Source organism: Archocentrus centrarchus, chromosome 13 (genome assembly GCF_007364275.1).
Source record: "Archocentrus centrarchus isolate MPI-CPG fArcCen1 chromosome 13, fArcCen1, whole genome shotgun sequence".
Taxonomy (NCBI): domain Eukaryota; kingdom Metazoa; phylum Chordata; class Actinopteri; order Cichliformes; family Cichlidae; genus Archocentrus; species Archocentrus centrarchus.
Genome location: NC_044358.1, coordinates 37,909,472 through 37,926,102, shown reverse-complemented (window position 1 = coordinate 37,926,102; position 16,631 = coordinate 37,909,472). Strand labels below are relative to the sequence as shown.

General features: G+C 42.7%; 1 protein-coding gene across 1 annotated transcript in view; it reads right to left on the bottom strand.

Annotated features, from left to right (window-relative positions):
- Nucleotides 1-16,631, bottom strand: part of lsamp (limbic system associated membrane protein) — a 1,252,509-nt gene that overhangs the window by 886,080 nt on the left and 349,798 nt on the right. The window lies entirely within an intron of this gene.

The following is a 16,631-nucleotide window of genomic DNA, read 5'->3' as shown; positions in this document are numbered from 1 at the left end:
CAGAGAGCACCAGAAACCACAGCCACAGGACAACGACAACTGAGACAATAAATACACAGAGGGAACAGGGGTGAGTGGAAACAGCTGGGGCAAACAGGTGAACAGAATAACACTAACGAGACTCAGGGAAGTAAAACAAAACACAAGCACGCAGGACAAGAAAATAAAACAGGAAGTAACTAAACATGGCACATGCAGACTTGACACATAAGGAGACTGGCACACAGAGGGAATCCAAACATAACTAAACAGAACCCAACTACAACACATAGGCTGACACAAGGCGGGGAAAAAACGAACAGGGAAGACACAGACACCTGAAACACAAACAACGAAAACTTGACACAGAAGGGATAACAGACACCAGCACACAAGAACACGGGGAGACAGATACACAGAGGAGCACAGACACAGGAGCACAAGGACACTGGAAGATGAGAACACAGGGAAATCAGAAGAGCATATAAATAACTGAAACCAAAAACAATACAAAACTACAACAAACTGAGAAGAAACACAACCAGACAATACAACAAAACAGAGCATCGCTAAAAGAACTCAGAACACAGGGCCATGACCATGACACTTTCTGCCATTTTCTGCTATTATATCATGTTATATATATATTTTCCACAGTTTGTTTATTGTCCCATTGACAACCACACTAAGAGCTTAAAATGATCTGTAATCTATAACAAACTGTGACGTGAAAATGAGAAAATCAAAGAGAGAAGCAGTCAAGAAGCTTTAACTTTAAGACACTAAGATCATTGCAAGCAGACAAAGACACATAAAAGGACCTGCACTGCTCACACAGATACACGGGCCGATCCTGAGATGTGTTTCAGCTGGCACCTGTTCTGGAGGGAAATGGTCTGTGACAGACATTACTGCAACACACACACTCTGAATACAAATGTAACGTGCCCTTCCTAAAACCAAATCAAGGTTACACAAAGGAAAAAAAGAAAGAAGGAAAATGAGGCTGGATGATCAGCTTCACATCCTGTACACCTACAAAGCCTTAAAGCCACAAAGATTTATTGCAATATGTGTACAGACACAGAAAACATTCCCTGATTTTTCCATTATTTTCTTAATATCACAGAAAAAAGACCAAAACTAAACATAAATTAAATAGTGTGACCATCAAGTATCTTTAAGGGGAATTCTATCAAGAACAGTCTTGCAAAGACAAATGGATACGCTCCATCATGCTGTTGTAAATAGATCGCTTAATGAAATGAACAATGAGTTTCTATCATGGTCCTTGTGTTTTGTGTTGTTTGGGGGTTTAGAATTCTTAGTCAGTATATTTGAGCTTTACTCTTATTCTAGTGTTTACATTTTAGATATTTTGTTTGCTGATGTTTGGATTCCTGTTTTGACTTGTGATAAATTCTTTTTTTTTTCAATAATAATTTTTTTTTTTTTTTTTTTTTTCTCTGCACTCCAGCTAACGCCAAAGTTGGGGGGTACTGCCCTCCCGAACTGGTATCTACCAATCGAACTGTGGCAAGGGACACCTTCTTGCCAACTTGAACTGCCGTTGTAACTGAACGAACTAACGTGACTTGCTGAGGGTACTGCCCTCTCCGTCTTCCACTACCTTTTAATGACTCTCCGCCTGGCCACAGCTCAGCGGCCAGGAACGGAGGGCCCAGGCTCGGCCGGGTTCATGACTTTGCTGAGGGTATTGCCCCCTCCGTCTTCCACTGCCCCTTAGTGGCTTTCAATTGACCGTAGCTCAGCGGTCAAGAATGGGGGAGCCAGGGCTCGGCTAACTTTAGGAGTCTGTAATATGCTTTAAGCGTGTTGGCCGTGTAGAACACGGCCCTCCGGCTTAGGATTACTGCTATCTGCTTAACACGGGCCTTCGTTAGGCCCAGGTCCATTAGCAGTTTCCCGTTCCTTTCGTACCACTTTCCTCTCGCTCCAAGAGGAAAGCCCACGCTCTTGATCTTTGTAAGACTCGGCCTTAGCCGTTGTATCACTGGTCGAAGTTTGTCATATTTCTGCGCCTTGGCCGCTGCTGCTTTGGCAAGGCCAGCAACTGCAGATTCGAATCGTATCGTCACATCTAGGATCACTGCTCTCGCCCCTTTGAGCAGGACCATGTCAGGTGCTAGGGTAGAGCCATCGTCCGACGGCCACCGCAGCTCCCTTCGCACCGACCAACCGTTCGCCTCCATCTCCTTGGCAAGGAAGTCACACACTTTATTGTGTGACTTAATTCGATTATCCTTGAGACTCGCGCACCGTCCTATCAGGTGCCTCATACTTTCGACCTCGCGACCGCACAGCCTGCAGGTGGCATCTGTAGGACCCGGTCCGAGGTTACGCAACTCCGTAAGCCTCGTAGGAAGGGTGTTGGAGCGCAGCTGTAGGAAGAGGGTCACTTCTGACTCTCTAATTCCGAAGCTGCCCGGATCCTGTAACCAGTGGTTGCTGATCCTGTCATCTCTAAATACTGCAACCCCGACTCCCTGTACTCTGCACCTTGTCCAGGGCTCAAATTCCCTTTGCCGCCAACGGGGGGTGGTGACCTCCTTGAGCTCTGAAAGGGCAGGAACCGCCGTGACTTCAGGGAGGCCCCCCACTACCCGTCTGGCCTTGTTCCAGGCTTTCAGGATATCACCGTGGGGTACCAAGGCCCGAATCACTTCCCTCGTTCGATCGTCTGCGGAATGGTAAAGTTTCACCATCCGTCTCCCTTGTATTATGGGGATCAGTGCAGACAGCTTACTGATCCCAAGGCCCCCGTCCCTGTGCCGAGAGTACAGGAGGCCATCTGCTGTTCCCTGGTCTAGGTGTAGCCACCGTTTGACCGTCGTTTTCACCTCCCTGTCGCATGGCAGTAACAGGGCCTGGCCCGCTAGACCGTGGTCGGCGACGTACGTGAGCCGTGGTAGGGCAAACGTCTTCAACATCTGCAGACGTTGAGTCGGTTTGAGGGGCGCAGCCGAGATCCTCCGGAGCAATTCCGACATCGTCTCCCCGACCGGGGGTCGGAGAATTCCCTTTATGGGGTTAACTGCCATCCCCAAGTACTCCACCGATTCCTGTGCCCCCACCATCGGAATGGGGCTTCCACCGAAGGACCACTGGTCGCAATCATTCAGGGTATACCGTCTGCGCTCTTCACCAATCATGAACCCGTGGCTCTTGGTTGGGTTCACTCTCAGTCCAGTAATGTCGGAAAAGGCCTTCAGAACCTCCAGGTTCCGCTGCATTCCCACCCACGACTCACTGACCAAGACCAGGTCGTCTGCAAAGGCCAGGAAGGAGACCTTACAACCGTCGACATCAAAGCCCGTACCCGTCGATTCCAACATCCGCAGCAGTGGGTCAAGCGCCAGGTTGAAGAGAAATGGGGAAAGCGGGTCGCCCTGTTTGACCCCTACTTGCAGTTGTATCGGTCGGGACTCGCCGTTTTTAGTTCGGATCCTAGTGTGGCACCCCGCATACAGATTCGTAATGAGCCTCCGCTACAGCACATCGACTCCCCTCCTCTCCAGCACCTGGGCAATGTGCCGGTGGGAGACGGAGTCGAACGCCTTAGCAAAGTCTATAAAGACTATTGCCAAGGGGCTCTTCCGTTGCCTACTTCGTCGCATCAGGTAATCCAAGATTACCAGGTTCTGGGAGCAGCCAGGAGAACGCGTGAACCCCCTCTGCCCTGGATGGAGCCCGCACATGGCCGATAACCGACTGTTAAGGACGCTCGAGAAGGCCCGACAGAGGGCAGAACCGATGGTGATCGGCCGCCAGTTGCTGATATCGCTCAACTTGGTAGGTAGGTAGGAAATTCACTTTTACTTCCTGTGATGCTGTTATTGAGTCTTTGACTCCTGTTTTTATTTTATTGTTGTTCTAGGTATGGGTTTTCAGTTTTGGTTCTATTCTTAATTACTGATGGCAGTTCTAGTTCCCTTTCGTGTTTCCCTATCTGTATTCTCTCTGTCTCATTCATGTGCTTGTGCCTTCTGTGCTGTGCTGTCCACATAACAGGTATGTTATGTGTTCTATTTTTCCATCTCCACTGTGACATTAAGATAACCTGCTGCCCAAAACACAGTAAATATGGAACACAACTTAGATGTGCTTCTGCATTAATTCAGTATCTCTATGTCCTCTGAAGGAAGACATACTGTTCTAAGAGAGCATAATGGAGTTTCCAGGTGAACTCGGAGCACATGTTTCTGGCAGCAGACTGCTGTATCTAGATTAACAAGGAATTTCTCCTTCCCGCTTTGTCTTCCATTTTCTCCATCTAATATCAAGTTCCTTTCAGTCATCTTTTGATCCATTACACATCCATGCTATACCTCAGATTATCTCTCCTTTGCATACTCTCTACTCTTTACATCAGCTGATTCTGTAATGCAATACATATTCCTCTTTAAGAACATTGGCTGGATAAGAGAGGTTTAAATCTGAGTTTCTTTTCATAACATTGGATGCTGTGTTCCAGAATTTTTCAATTAAAATTGAGTATTCTGAGTTGGTAAATATAATAAATGACAAAGACAAATAGAAACATTACTAATATTACAAAACTTAGACACAACTGATTCTCAGAACAAAAGGAATCACAAAACCCAACTCAAAACCCAGGAACCACAGGTGACATTAACCTGTGCATGTTAACATCACTGAGTGCACTGCCATCACCACAACTTCACTGCCTTTAGTTCATTCAAGAGCATTATTTTTAGGCGTTTGCTTTGCTCAGGTCAGTGGAAAGGGCAATGCACAGACACGCAAAGATTCTTCACTCATCTGGAATTACTGAACAGACTCTTTCTTTGTGCATCTGCCCTCCACAGTAACCAGCAATAAACACCTCTACTAGGGTAATAGCAGGCTGTGTTAAATTTGTATACACAAACATACACACTTGTCCCAACAACAATACAAACAGAATAATGAAATTGGCATGTGTTGGAATAGCAAGGCCACCTGTGCATACAAAGCCCCTTCATCCAACACGAGCATCATATCAGCAATCAGCTCATATACAGTACCAGTCAAAAACACTTACCCATTCATATGAATGGGTAAGTGTTTTTGACTTGATAGTTGGAGATATCACAATATGCAAACAATCACCATTTTCAAAAAAAGCTGCAGAAAATAAGTCAGGGATTCATAGCATTGACTATATCTGCACATATCCAGCATGGATTCACCCCATATTTTGATATGATTAATAGTTATTCACTGTTTGTGATGAAGAAGCAGCTACTTTAGATGTTAACATGTAAGTTCTCAATAAGGTTGTAGGAAAGTCCTGTTTCATTAGAGTTAAACTCCCAGTTGGAGTATAAGACTCATGTTCAGCCACTGGTAAACTGACATTTCATGAATTTATGATACTTCACACCATCTAACCATCGCACACAGATTCTAATACTTCAGAGCTGCTTGGCATGCGAGAAGAGTTTTGAAATTATAAGAATATAAAAAAAATCTTCAAACAATGCAATAGCCTGTTGTTCTCCATTGTTTCTACAAACAGGAAAATTGTGTGTGTGTGTGCTCTAATGTCACTGAATCAACACAATCTTCATACACAGAATGCACACAGGCTTCCATGTCAACAGTCACACTTCATCAGCACTTGGAAAAGAATTAATCATGTTTTACCTGCATTTCAGGATCCAAGACCAGAAGATTCAGGATGGAGAAGATCAGGAGACAGAAGCCATGAAACAAAACAACAGAACAAATATAATTAAAAAGACACACATGTACATTTCTAAAGATTTCAAAGACTTTCAAGTGCCTCACATTTTATTGCAAAAATACAATAACAGATCAAAAACATTTTTGTTTATTGGTTTGCTTGTTTTCATCCTTTGCCCCCTGCCTAACACTCTCATGCAGAATAATGTGTTTCATTGCATGTTTATCGCTCTGACAAAAACCATCTACTGTAAGACCTTACAGTATATAGACAGGTCTCATTTTAAAGATGTTGTGTAGACACAAAGAATTAGGTTCAAGTCATTACTGTAAACCAGGGGTGGGCAACTCCAGGCCTCAAGGTCCAATGTCCTGCTGGTTTTAGATGTGTTCCCGATCCAACACACCTGAATCACATAAAGAAGTCATTAGCAGGACTCTGGAGAACTTAACTGCATACTAAGGAGGTAATTCAGCCATGTGATTCAGGTGTGTTGGATCAGGGACACATCTAAATCCTGCAGGACACCGGCCCTCGAGGCCTGGAGTTGCCCACCCCTGCTGTAAATCAAGTTTTATTAATTATATTGTGTGAACTGAAATTGGTGCTGTAAAGATATTTAATTTACAAAAAAACTGGTTTTAGGGAAACAGTTTTAATGTTATGCTTTTATTTATTTTTTTTTAAAAACATATTTATATTTAACATTATTCTTAGATGTGTTTTGGCAGCTCATGTCAGAGCTTATCTCATTGTACATCCTGTATAATGACAATAAAGGCATTCTATTCTATTCTATTCTTATTAAATTAAGCATCACTGTGCACCAAGAGATACTAGAATAGTTTTCATGCCAGTAGCAGTATTTTATAAAAGCTAATTATACATATATTAGCATGGAAGAAAACAAGATAGAAAGTGATTAGATACACAGAAATAGAAAGCAGATGAAATTGGATACCTCTCACAGGGGAGAGTTATCTGTAAAATTAAAATATAGCTGCAAAGTACATATAAGGAAAAAAAAAAAGCTCAGCTTAGTTCACAGATAAGACATTAGACAGTGTCTCTGCTAATTTATCCCTACAGGTATGAGGCTGGCTGAGACAGCTTGGTCATATTAACATATTAGCAGATACAGTTTTTTTTTTTAATTCAGTGGGAATTATATGTAAAAACAAATACCCTGTGATGGTTAAAAAGTATTAGCAGTAATAAGATGTCCTTGTAAACACAATATAGTTAGTTTCTGTAAAGCAGATGCATCACTGACCTGTTACATACAGATGAATAATCGTCCTTCATTTTTAATAATGACATGAGCCAATTTAACAAGAAAAAAAAAATCAGTTTGATTTGGTCATGATGGTTTAGAAACAAGCTCTCTCTATAACTGTTGAGATGAAGGTACACAAATTTGCTTAGAAGAATACGAGGTCTGAAATAAAAAATATATTTAAAAAGGCTTAGGCTTCCTGTGTTGATGAGTGAACTTGTTGTTTGGTCACTTAAAATGGTTCAACATCGTCTTCTGGTCTTCTTGCGAATGAGTGAGGAAGAATTGGATAGTATGTTCTACAGCCTCAAAGCTTCAGCAAGAAAACTGAAAAGAGGGATAACCATTTGACCAACAACTATGGACTTAGAAACTGGATTAAGATTTTTGGCTTTTCCTGTATTCACTTTTTCAGTTTGGAAATTTAACTTCAAAGAAGGAAGTGAAGAATCTTGGACTGGATTATCACTTCCTTATTTGGATTACTTAAGGCACAGCTGGAAGGAAATTATGTTACAGGCCTGGATGTAACCCCTCTGCTCTAGGATTGATCATTTAGTTATAATATGCACTGTATAATTTGACATTTTTAATTCATTTTACCTGATTAAGTTACATGCTTGCTCCTGCTAAATTAGTTTAATAAATATCTCAAGTCTAAATTGTGGATATTCCCTTTTCAACTCTTTGTAAACACCAGCTTATACATTTCAAATCAAGGTATAAAAATCACTACACCCCTGTCATCTATTTATTTATGAAATACTTTCAACTCTATCAGCAGGGTATCATTAGGCAGCATACTGCAGACCAGAACCCAGAAACTATCCTGCTGACATCACCACTGTGAAAAAGCTATAAAATATTACTGGTTATTGAAGGAGGGAGAGAATTTGACTGAAAAAGCCAGCTAATAGCTACAAGAGCTGAGACACTACAGCTAGGCATGGCCACACAGGAAGAGCAGCACAGCTTGAGATGACATAAAAACACTGTTAAAAGTATTATAATAAAAAGAGAGAGTGAACTCAAATGGTAAATTTACATTTTTTACACCCCTGCAAGCCAAATCACAACTCTTATAACAAATCCATATATCCAACATATTCATCTTCAACTTGGAAGCACAAACTAGGTCATCAGTAAGTGGCAAAAGCTTCGGTTTTCACCCTTACAAAGTCAAGTCACTTAAGCATTTACTAACTAAAACAATTTTGGTGAGGTAATGTGGGAATGACTGACAGGAGGAACACTGAGACCAAGTGTACCCACTTCACAGTTCATACAAAAGAAGTGAACACCACACACACACACACAAGCTGTCAAGCAAAGACTCTCTAGCACTGGAGCTCTCCTCTCTCTGGCCTTAAGTACTCTTTGCCTAATTGCTGAGCACAGAAGGGTGGTACCTAAGGCTGGAGAGAGTGAGTGAGCAAGACACCCACTGAGGCAAAATCTCAGCAGGTTCTGCTAGAGCGTAACAATAGTTAATACACTGCTCAAAAAAGTTAAAGGAACACATAGAAAACACATTAAATCTCAATGGAAGAAAAAAATCATGCTGGATATCTATGCTGACATGAACTGGGTAATGTGTTAGGAATGAAAAGATGCCACATTGTTTGATGGAGATGAAAATGATTAGCCTACAGAGGACTGAACTCAAAGACACCCCGAAAATCAGATGTACCAAAAAATAATGTCCCAGAGGTGTTCTGTTGGATTTAGGTCAGGCGAGCGTGGGGGCCAGTCAATTGGCATCAATTCCTTCATCCTCCAGGAACACACATATACAGTCATGGCCGAAAATGTTGACAATGAAGTATTTCTCCCAGAAAATTATTGCAATCACATGTTTTGTTATGCACATGTTCATTTCCTTTGTGTGTATTGGAAAAAACACAAAAGAGAGGGGGGAAAAAAAGGGCAAAATCCATATAATTTCATGCTAAACTCCAAAAATGGGCCTGACAGAATTGTTGGCACCTTTTCAAAATTGTGGGTAAAAAAACTTTGATGCTCGTTTAAACTCACCTTTGGCAAGTAACAGGTGTGGGCAATATAAAAATCACACCTGAAACCAGATTAAAAGGAGAGAAGTTGACTCAATCTTTGCATTGTGTGTCTGTGTGTGCCACACTAAACATGGAAAACAGAAAGAGGAGATGAGAACTGTCTGAAAATGTGAGAACCAAAATTGTGGAAAAATATCAACAATCTCAAGGTTAAAAGTCCATCTCCAGAGATCTTGATGTTCCTTTGTCCACAGTGCGCAACATAATCAAGAAGTTTACAGGACAAATCATCTTCTTCCCCGAAGCTTTAGTCTGCACAGGGGCACCAGGCAGGGCTGCCCACTCTCTTCCTCACTTTTTGTCATCTTTATTGAGCCACTGGCAGCAGCAATTAGACAAAATGCAAATATTAAAGGAATTCAAACAAAAAATACAGACCATAAGATAAGCCTTTATGCTGATGATGTATTACTTTTCCTTGGGAATTCACAAGCTTCTCTCTTAAAGAGAAAATTAACCTGATAAGTTCTCATCTATATCTGATTACTCTATTAACTGGAGTAAATCAACAGTTTTGCCTCTAAACTGTAATTTTGAGAACACCACTACCACGTCACTACAGTCAGGCAACATTAAATATTTGGGTACAGTTTTTTCTGCCAGACTCTCAGACTTGGTTCGATTAAATCACATTCCTCTATTAAAAATGATAGAGGATGATTTCACACGTTGGAATAGTTTACCTATATCACTCATGGGTAGAGTCTCCACCAATAAAATGATGGTTTTGCCAAAAATCCTCTATTTGTTCTCACTGATCCCTAATAAACCTTCTCTTGCTTGGTTTAAGACACTAGATTCAAACATGACAAAATTTCTGTGGAAAAACAAACCATCACGAATAAGTCTAAAAACTTTACAAAAGCCAAAATGCAGTGGTGGTCTACAGCTACCAAATTTTTATCACTACTTCTTAGCCAGTAGGTTGCAATATGTTTCAAAATGGATCAAACCAAGTTCACTAGACAGCCCATGGTTGGACCTAGAACAAGCACTTTGTGGAAAAACAAAAAATCTCTGATCTACTTTTCATTAGCTCCTTTATCAAGCAAGATAATTGCTTTAAAAGCCTTAACATAAACACCTCTCTGACAGCCTGGTGGGAATTTTTAAAAATAACTAAGTCTTCACTTATCCCAAGAAAATTGACACCCATTTGGAACAATCCAGATATATGCCAGAAAAAGAAAGTAATGAATTTTCTGTCATGGCATGAAAAGGGTATAAATAACCTAGAGCATATTATTCAAGATGGAAACTTTATTCCATTTCAAGAACTTATATCAAAATATGGAATCAGCAGCAGTAAATTTCTGGAATATCAGCAACTGAGGTCCATCATACAGGCAAGATTTTAATTTAAATGATCTGAACTTGGAAATGCCTATATGGGTAACAGAATTTCTAAATCTCTGTACTCCTAAATTACTATCAAAAATATACAAGCTATTGTTTAAAATTAATGATTCAATTTCACTCTCAACTAAAAAATGGGAGCGGGATCTTTCCATTAATCCAGATGAAAACTTCTGGACACATATATGTTTAAACTAGGGATGGCACGATACCACTTTTTTATGTCCAATACCGATATTTTACATTTGGCTATCGGCCAATACCGATATAAATCCGATATTTAAAATTGATCCAGGCATTTAAAAACATCAAAAAAAAAAAAAGAAGTCAACAGTCTCTCACACAACAAAATCAAAGTCTTTTAGTTGTCCCACATACAAGACTAAGGACCAGGGTGGGCAGAGCTTTTTAGGCAGGAAGTTCTGGAACTGTTTACCACTCCAGCTCCATTTAGTAGACAACCTTTATTGTCATTCATTATACACCCAAATGTATGCAGAACGAAATTTCGTTGCATTTAGCTCGTACAGAGATTAAAAAAAAAAAAAAAAAAAGCTGACTCTGTGGCGTCATTTAAAAAAATAGTTGAAAACTTTTCTGTTTAACCAGGCTTTCTGGTTTCTGACTTTATTTTTATTCTTTTTCTTTTAATATGGTAATGTTATGTTTTTAACAGTGTTTTCTGGGGGTGGGGGGTGATATTGTGTTTTAATTATTGTACAGCGCTTTTCTGTCTGTGAAAAATGCTATATAAATAAACTTTACTTACAACAATAACTATCACCTGAATCCTGTTGCTTCTGTGTGAGAAGGTGATGCTTATGGCATGTTGCAAATTTCATTAGGGCTGCAACTATCGATTATTTTAGCAATTGTGTATTCTATTTATATTGATTACCCAAGTAACTGGATAAGAAATACTTTTTTCATGTTAAAAGTTCATCTGCATATTTTAACTTATGTACTGCAGTTTTTCCCTGTGTGAAACAAACAGGGTGGATGGAGCAGCTACAAAGTTCTCTTTTCTTCACTTACTGATCAGGTGGTTGATGAAGGACCTCCAGCTGTTTCCCAGTAAAGGTTTAATGGAGGTTACAGGGACGAAAAGGCTTCTTTTGGACACTAAAAAAAAATTTCCTTCTGCTCCATCTGAGCGCGCCGGCTCCGCCTCTTTCCGCTTGTGCAGACAGACTGCACGTAAATCAGCTGACTGCTGCTGTTGCGTCATCAGTGTTCACGTGAAAAACTAGGGGCTGCGTGAGCGCAGTCTTGTAATGCTTTATATTTACAACCATTCTCCTAAATACGTTTCTACTGCAGGTCTATATTTAGTCACAAATCAGGGATTAAAGTATCAAAAATATTTTGACGGGGAAGGGGTTCTTCCGGTACCGGACGGTCACCAGTGCTAATAGCTGCACTTGCTAGCAGTATGTCCGGGAGCTGAAGTAGAGAAAAAAATAACAGCTGATTCTCAGCACAGCGAGCACAACACACAAACAAGGCAGAGAGCGGTGGAGGCGGAAAAACATGTCAGCGATGATAGCTCAGTGTCAAAGGGAATCTGTCGCAGTGACGGAGGATCTGAGGGGGTTGTTTTCTAACTCCTGATCCCCCACTCCATTCCAGTAGGTGGCGGTAATGCAGCTCTAAGCTGGTTTGGTCAACCGCAAACCCACAAGAAGAAGAAGACGACTGAGCCCTGTAATGCAGCTAATGTGAGCGAAAACGATATTTAATGTATCGGATTACATTTTTTTATTTCTTTCCGATATCCGATCCAGTAATTTAGGCCAGTATCGGACCGATACTGAATATCGGATCGGCGTATCCCTAGTTTAAACATCTTCAAAATGTCTAAAAGTCCAAACTTACAACTTATACAATACAAAACTCTGCATAGAATACACTATACAGCAGAGGTCCCCAACCCCCGGGCCGTGGACCGGTACCGGGCCGTGGGACATTTGGTACCGGGCCGCACATAAAGAATAAATAACTTAAATTATTTCCGTTTTACTTATTATCTGCGCCTAAACTATATTTTATTTTGAAAAATGGGCGGATTCGCTCCGTTACTTCCCTCCATGACTTCCTCTTGACGTGTCAAGACATTTCTGCTCACATGATACGTCACCGCTAAAATTAAACCCAGAAGCTTCAGGCCTGTCTAACGAAATCGGTTGGTTGACCTACATAACGCTTCTTTAAATTTTTGAGTGCTCAACAAGAGTAGAAAAGCGCTATGTAAGAACTAGTCCATTTACCATTTTTATTTATCAACACCGGGGATAGCAGTGAGGTACACCCAGCCATCAAACTGACTCTCCAGCGCTTGACACCGCGGCTCTGCAGCCACGCTCCATGTGAAATCGGCCGAACCCAGTCAAACCAGAAGCCAGCAAAAATGAGTATCAGAGAAACAAGCTCAGGGGGCTTACACTGATTCAGTGTTATGGTGAGTTGTATTTTTCATGCGCTTTATACAGTAAAAATCACCTGTAGCCAGGTGAAATTGGAAGCGATTAAATAGAGGGTTAAACAGCCCCACCTGGTGGAGCATTGTTGTCATTCTCACTGAAGCTGGTTAGTCTCGCGAGAATGCGGAAATCCCGCGAGATTTCAGATCGAGGCTAGAGGCCAGACTAATGTCCCGTACGCCATCAGATCGCCGCAAAGCTGCTTGAGAAACCGATTGTTTGCCGCATGGTGTGGAAAAGCCAGAGCAGTGGAGCAGCGTAAGTGACTAAAGGCACAACATATACGTGTGATCCAGCGTGCATGGTGTGTGCGCTATTTTCAGAGACTGAGCTTATGTTTGCTCTTGCTGGTTTCAGAGGGGAGAAATCCAGTGCTAGGTTGAGGTGGTGTGTTATAGCACAGGCTGACCACTGGAGTCAGAGTAAGTCACCGACTATTCCCTGGTGTTATGATGTGAAGTGTTATGTACTGTTTTGCTGTAAAACACTGTTTAGATTAACTTTATTGAGGGTATAGAGTTTAGTCGTGTTGTAATATTGTGAATGTGTTTGATTGTTTTATTCCTTTTCTTCTTGTCTTTGTTTTCTTTATCAGAAAAGTGAGGCCACTGCTGTTGTCTGTATAGGGAATCCGATTTGTACACAGTAGGAAAGCTTAGGCCTCCATTTTGTTTTCAATCTACAGCCGTTGATCAGTTCTGTGTCCATGAGCGGTGTTGAGACTGGAGGAGGCAGGGGCACAGTGTATTGTTAAAGTTGAGACATTTGTTAATTAACCTCAAAACAAAGAATTAACGCTGTTCTTATTCTTTATTATGAGTTCAGTCGGGGAATAAAGACCCATTTTAAATTTTATTTGGTGTCAGTCCTGTCCTTTGCTGACCGGGCCACACTAATTTTGGTGTCAGAAGTGGGATTCCTCTTTAAGTTTTGAGGTCATTGTACTGAGAGTGAGCACGAACATATTGTACAGAGACAACAGTAGTGGCCAGAGGAGGTCCAGCTCCAGAGAGCCAGAGAGGGTGACGGCTGTGGCGCGGTGTCTTGGAGGCAACTGTGCGTGTTGCTGGTGTTCTGGAGGAGAGCCGACTTCGTCATCAGAGGCTGCTGGAGAGGACTGCTTTCGACTGGTTTGGGACTGTTCGGTGGAGATACATAACGGCTAGAACTGTGATAATTGACTTCACTAAGGACATAGAAACAGAGACTCCTGAGAATGTCCGAAGAGGAAGTGGGGGCAGCTGCTCCCACGGCAGGAACCAGCCATGGAGATGATGCAGGTTTTCTGTTCAGTGATGGAGGTAACCCAGTTGCACAGCTACAGTCACAGGTCCTAGAGCTGGGCAGGAAGCATGATGAGATAATGTCAAGTATTGCTAATCTAGGTAATGTTCAAACACGGTCTGTTGTTTACATCCCAAGAGAAAAACATGTTGTACCTTTCTGTGGTGAGGTTGGAAAAGATGTGTACACTGTAGATGAGTTCATAGAAGAAATGCAGCGAATAATGAGGGTGAGGGGCCTACAGAGAGAGGAACAGGTAGACTTTATCTTGTCACATCTAAAGGGTCCAGCACTAGAGGAGGTCAAATTACGGATGGGAGGGCAGCCTAAGCATCCTAGTGACCTATTTTCATATTTGACTGAAGCCTTCAGAGAGAAGCGCACCACACCACAGCTATTACATGCTTTCTATTCTCGCAGACAAGTGGATGGGGAAGACTTTCGTGAGTATTCACATGCCCTCTCTCAGCTGCTAAATCTAGCTCTCCAACAATCCCCTAATGCTGTAGCTGACGCACAACTGGCTTTGAGAGACCAGTTCATTGAGGGGGTTCGGGACTCAGCCCTGAGACGCGGATTGCGTAAACTAGTTAGAGAGAAACCCGACTCTAACCTATTTGATGTCAGAGATGAAGCAATAATGTGGTCACTTGAAGACAGGCCCCGTAACATTAATGTAGCACGAAACCGAAACTTGGTAGGAGATAGCAGAGATGAGACTTTAGAGAAACCAGACTCAACCAGTAAAATACAAGCTGATCTGGCCATAACTCTGCAGGAAGTTGTTAAAATGATTGCACAGCAGGGTAGGGCGATCACTGAGCTAACTGATGCAGTTCGGGGGCTCACTGAGCAGAATATCAGCTCAGGGAGTGTTAATCAGGGAGGTAGGCCTAAGGTCCAGCCCAAGTACACAAGTGATGGTCAGCCTATATGTCTGCGTTGTGAGAGTGTGGGACACATGGCCAGGCAGTGTACTGCCCCGCGGAAGACAGAAAGTCAGTCACCTGCTGCACCTAGCTCCACGGTGCCGGGAAACAGGAACCCTCCATTGCTGTGAGCCGAGCAATGCGAGGAAGGTCAGAAGGCTCAGAGAGCATTTTAACCAAAGAACGTTTTCTGGAAAAGGCTGTTGGCAAGTGTCCTGAATTAGATGTTCAGATAGGGGGTGTCCCCCTTAGGTGTATACTGGACACAGGAAGTAACGTAAGCACTTTGACTGAGGGTTTCTTCAGAAACCACCTCCATGGAGGAGACGAGGACATGCACTGTACTGCTAAATGGCTCAAACTGACTGCAGCCAATAAACTGCCGCTCCCCTACTTGGGCTATGTCGAGCTAGACATACAAGTTCTTGGGGTAGCTCTCCCTGAGTGTGGTTTCTTGATAATCAAAGATGGGGACAATGAGGAGCCAGACCCTTCGGTACCTGGCATAATTGGAATGAACATTGCTAAGAGATGCCGGCAGCTGATACACACAGAGTTTGATGTAGCTCTGGATGGGAAGTTGGATCCCATCTGGAGGGAAGCTTGCCGTAGGGTACAAGAGGCGGAGCTAGTTGGAAAGACAACCATGGCCCGGCTTGCTAGTAAGCACAGGGTGCGTGTACCTGCCATGTCTGTTGCCACACTCCGTGCAAGGGGGCGCAAGGGACAGTCCAGCGGCAACTCCACTATGCTGCTCGAGCAAGGAGACTCACCACTGCCTTGTGGGTTGATGGTTGTTCCAACTGCCGTCTCATCCAACAGATCTGTGTTTCCGGTTCAGGTTATTAACCTCTCACAGGAGGATATCTGGTTGTCCCCAAAAACCAGGCTAGGCATTCTCAGCCAGTGCCATCATGTGGAAGATGACCCCTATGAGGTTAAGTTTCAGCGGATTTCTGCTGACCTGGAGGAAGTTAGCATTAGTCCGAGGGACAGTCAAAAATCAGCCAGTGACATACAGAGCTTTCTAGATCGGCTGCACTGTGGCGGCAGCCCAGAGCAGAAAGTAGAGCTTGAGTCGCTCTTGAAGAGATATGCAGATGTGTTTGCTGTGCATGATGAGGACCTGGGGTTCACTGATCGAGTGAAACATGAGATCCCGGTGGTTGAGGAGACGCCTGTCTCCCAGCCCTACCGCCGTATACCACCCAACCAGTACCAGGAAGTTAGGGAGCATATTTCAGAGCTACTTAGGAAAGGGGTAATCCAGGAGAGTTCAAGCTCCTATGCTTCACCTGTTGTTCTGGTACGCAAGTCGGATGGTAGTCTAAGACTTTGCGTAGACTACAGGAGGCTAAACGCGAAGACCAGGCGGGATGCGTTTCCGCTCCCACGCATCGACGAAAGTCTGGATGCACTCTGTGGCGCCAGATTCTTTTCAACGATTGACCTGGCTAGCGGATATCACCAAGTTGCAGTACATGAGAAAGATAGGCACAAAACTGCATTTACCACACCCTTTGGCCTGTATGAATATAAGAG